The sequence below is a fragment of the Adiantum capillus-veneris genome, chromosome 27 (genome assembly GCF_014529385.1).
Source record: "Adiantum capillus-veneris isolate H3 chromosome 27, ASM1452938v2, whole genome shotgun sequence".
NCBI classification, from domain to species: domain Eukaryota; kingdom Viridiplantae; phylum Streptophyta; class Polypodiopsida; order Polypodiales; family Pteridaceae; genus Adiantum; species Adiantum capillus-veneris.
The window spans coordinates 36,296,358-36,301,119 of record NC_140957.1 but is presented as its reverse complement, the minus strand read 5'-3'; the positions used below and the strand labels follow the sequence as shown (position 1 = coordinate 36,301,119).

The following is a 4,762-nucleotide window of genomic DNA, read 5'->3' as shown; positions in this document are numbered from 1 at the left end:
TGAAAATAGCCCATAGCTTCCTGGCCATGCCCCTCTTTGGCATATCCAACAATAAATGCATTGTAAGATTTGATGTCCCAGACTTGGAGCCCCTCTTGCAAAGGTGATTGCATATGGAGAGATGCCCTCATTTTGCATTTGTCAAAAACAACCCGCAAGTTCTTCACCCTACCCCTCCTCAACATATGATGCAATGAATGTACTACTCCAAGAGATGACATGCCAAAGAGGAAGCTTCTAAGGTGCACCAAAATTTTGCATAGGTGTTGACCAAGGAACTCCCAAGCACAAATGTTTTTCTCAACAAACCCCAACTAAAAATAAATTGTGAATTCTTTGCCCATCAAAACATCTTGTGTAGTCCCACATGGCTTGAAGATGCAAGAGTAGGTGATTGCATGTGGAGAGACACCCTCGCTTCACATCTGCTGAAAACAACCATAAACTTCCTCACCCTATGGCTCTTCGGCATATTTTGGCAATCAATGCACGGAGATCCTCAAGTGCAGGTAATTGCATCCATAGGGATTTCTTTGCTTCATTGAATTTAGCCACAACTTCCTCACCCTACCCCTCCTATGCATATGCCACAATGAATGCACTCCATGAGAAGACATTCCAGACAAGAAGCTCCTTTTAAGAACCACATTTTGCATACATGTGGACCAAGGCATTTCCAAGCACAACGTCCTTTTTAACAACCCTTGACTAACAATATCATCATGAAATATTTTCCCCATGTCAGCATCTTGCATAGTCTTGAAGCTGCAAGCATAGATTTTTGCATATGGAGAAACAAACTCGCTTTGCATCCGCTAAAAACGACCCCTAGATTCCTGGACCTGTCCCTTTTGTGCATATGCCACAATCAATGTGTGCGAAGGGATGAAATTCCGGACACAGACATCCTCAAGCATGTGTGACATCATTTTCCTAATTGGGAAAATGCATCAATCAGTGCATTCCCAAGAGATGACCTCCCAGATAGAAAGATCTTGAAGCATCTTTTTTGCTTTCTGAAGGACACCACTCTTCACATCAACACCGCCACTTTTTTCAACAACCCTTGACTAACAATCTCATTGTGAATTCTTTTCCCTAGATGAGTGCCACATCCCTTCAAGATCCAAGCATAGGGTGTTTTCATATGGAGAGTCTGCCTCGCTTTGCATCTTCTAAAACATCCAAGAGCTCCCTAACCCCACCCTTCTTGGGCATACCCCTCATTCAATGCATTCAAATACACGTTCTACATAGGGATATCCTCAAGCATAGGTGATTGCATATGGAGGCATGCCCTCACTTTGCGGCCACTAAAAATATCCCACAACTTCTTTGCCTTGCTCCTTCAAGGCATAGGTCGTAATAAATGAACAAGAGAGAACAATCTAGACATGAAGCTCCTTAATCACACCACATTTTGCGTACATTAGGAAGAGGATGGGTGTAGGAAGGCCTCTTTATTTGCCATGAGCTTATGCATGTAATTAACATTTTGACGAAAAGGTGTACGCCATGTGTGCAAGAATGGTGGGTATGTAAGAGATGTGTAAGAGTGGTCAAAGGATGCACTTTTCCCCCCAAAAAGGAGGTAGAAATTTTTTTAATGATTTTCGGCCTTCGATCTCCGATTTGAGCAGAGATCATAGATATGCAATCTACGCGTTGTGCTCTTTCCACAGATATGCTACTGATATGGTTTTACTTGCTAAATTGTAAATTCCATTTTGGAGGGAAACCTTGAATTCAAATAAACTAGCCATTTTGCCCGTTCGAATTCAAAAGCTGTCCTTTCATTACTTTCTTAATACTAAAGGTTTAAATTCCTTAAACTGCCAAATAAAGAGGCCCTCTTAGACCCCATTCTCTTCCTAGTGCATGTCGAAAAAGAAATTCCCAAGTCGGATGTCTTTTTTCACCAGCCCATTTGCCCACATGCCTTGGGAGATGCAATTGCATTGGAGAGACACCCTTGCTTTTCACCCACTGAAAATATCCAAGAGATTCATGGACATGCCCCTCTTGGGCATATCCAAGAATAATTGCATTGTAAGATATGATGTTCGGACAGGGAGCCCCTCAAGCGAAGGTGATTGCATATGGAGAGATGCCCTCATTTCCCATCTGCTGAAAACATCCCACAAGTTTTCCGCCCTACCCCTCCTCAACATATGCCGCAATGAATGCACTACTCCAAGAGATGAACTTCCAAAGAGGAAGCTTCTTAGGTGCACCAAAATTTTGCATACATGTTGACCAAGAAATTCCCAAGCATGCATTTTTTTTCAACAACCCCGACTAACAATATCATCGTGAAAACTTTGCTTGTATCAACATCTTTCGTAGTCCCACATGCCTTGAAGATTCAAGTATAGGTGATTGCATGTGGAGAGGCACCCTCGCTTTACATTTGCTAAAAACAACCCACAACTTCCTCACCCTACAACTCTTGGTCATATCTCAAAAATCAATGCATGGAGATCCTCAAGGCAGGTAATTGCATTTGTGGGATGTCCTTGCTTCACATTTGTTGAAATTAGCCACAGGTGATTGCATGTGGAGAGGCACCCTTGCTTGACATTTGCTGAAAACAACCCACAACTTCCTCACCCTACAACTCTTGGGCATATCTCAACAATCAATGCATGGAGATCCTCAAGTGCAGGTAATTGCATTTGTAGGGATGTCCTTGCTTCACATTTGTTGAAATTAGCCACAGCTTCCTTGACCTACCCCTCCTAGGCATATGCCACAATGAATGCACTCCAAGAGACATTCTAGACAAGAAGCTCCTTTAAGCATCACATTTTGCATACATGTCAACCAAGGCATTCCCAAGCACAAGCTGCTTTTTTACTAGCCTCTGACTAACAATATCATCGTGAATTCCTTTCCTCATGTCAGCATCTTGCAGTCCATCATGTTTTGAAGCTACAAGCATAGATGGTTGCATCTGGAGAAACAACCTCGCTTTGCATCCGCAAAAAAACAACCCCTAGCTTCATGCCCTTGCTCCTTTTATGCATATGCCACAATCAATGTGCTCAAAGGGATGGCATTCCGAACATAGAGATTCTCAAGCATATGTGATTGCATTTGCCTTAGTTGGGCAAATTCCACAATCAGTGCATGATGTCCCGGATAGAAAGCTCCTGAAGCACTTTCTTTGCTTTCTGAAGGACACTACACTTGACATACATGAAAATCCCGACACTCCAAGCACCACCTATTTTTTCAATATCCCTGACTAACAATATCATTGTGAATTCTTTTGCCTAGATCAACTGCATATGGAGATTGCTCTCACTTTTCATCTGCTACAAACAACCCATGTCTTCCTAGTCATGCCCTTGTTGAAATATCCTAAAATTAGCACATTTTACTAGACAAACACCTAGATAGGAATCACTCTAAGCACTTTTTGTGCTTGTGAAGTACACCATAGTTGGCGTACATGCCTATTGCATCTCTCCCTCCCTCCCTCCCTCCCTCTCTCTCTCTCTCTCTCTCTCTCTCTCTCTCTCTCTCTCTCTCTCTCTCTCTCTCTCTCTCTCTCTTTCTCTCTCTCTCTCTCTCTCTCTCTCTCTCTCTCTCTCTCTCAACCAGACGGGAGCTGAGGGAAGGAAGTGCACCCGTGCTAAAGAGGGGAAAGAGGGTTGGCGTAGTAGGAGGGATGGGAGACCTCTCTCTCTCTCTCTCTCTCTCTCACACACACACACACACACACACACACACACACACACACACACACACACACACACACAGAGCTAGGCAAAAGGCGGGAGTGTGCGCACGTGGACTCTCTCTCTCTCTCTCTCTCTCTCTCTCTCTCTCAATTCCGTAGTGAGCACTGAGAGAAATATATGTTTACTTTATCCAATTCCTGCTCCAATTGCCATGGAAAGTCAAGGGAGGAGGATAGGGGAACTTTCTCAAATTTTAGCTTAAGAGGATCTAGACATCTTCATTTTAGTTGCCAATGGCAAAACCTAAGCTCCCTCTATGTTGAAGAGACTTTGCTTTTATTTATATATATATATATATATATGTGTGTGTGTGTGTGTGTGTGTGTGTGTGTATGTATGTATGTATGTATATATATACATGTGTATATATATATACACACACACATACATACATACATACATACATATATATTAGACAAGATTGTCCTCCAGGCTGAGGATTTGAACTTTCAAGTTCAAAAAACAAAATTCAAACCTAGGTTGATTTGTGATTGGTATGTACTTAGTACTATGTACCCTAAAGTTGCCTAAAATTCACATTCAACACTCGAGTATCGAGTGCTTCTCTCTCTCTCTCTCTCTCTCTCTCTCTCTCTCTCTCTCTCTCTCTCTCTCTCTCTCTCTCTCTCTCTCTCTCTCTCACAATCTCTCTCTCTCGTGCCATAGACTCAACACACATGTCATAAAAATCTAATATCTACCTATTCCTAAAATACTTTCTCATGTTGAGCTCATCATTAATTAATATGGGGGAGATGAATGGGAACAAGAAGTAGAATATAGACATGTGCATATAATGGAGCTTAGAAACCCTTAGGGTTAGTTTCATTAAAGACCTCCACAGGTTAGTGTTAAAATTCCTTAGACCTAGAACCTTAAGCAAGTTGGGGCTGCCCTTGAGGTGGGAGCCCTACCCAAGCTTGAGGTGCTTAAGGTTTTTGTGGGAACCTTGCCCAAGCTTGAGGTGCCTGTCATGCTTAAATGACTAAGGTGCTTGAAGTGTTCAATTCAAACAT

At 42.4% G+C, this 4,762-nt stretch overlaps 1 pseudogene; it reads right to left on the bottom strand.

Annotated features, from left to right (window-relative positions):
* Positions 1-1,265: 1,265 nt before the first annotated feature.
* LOC147421777 (uncharacterized) lies at positions 1,266-2,171 on the bottom strand (annotated as a pseudogene).
* Positions 2,172-4,762: the final 2,591 nt, after the last annotated feature.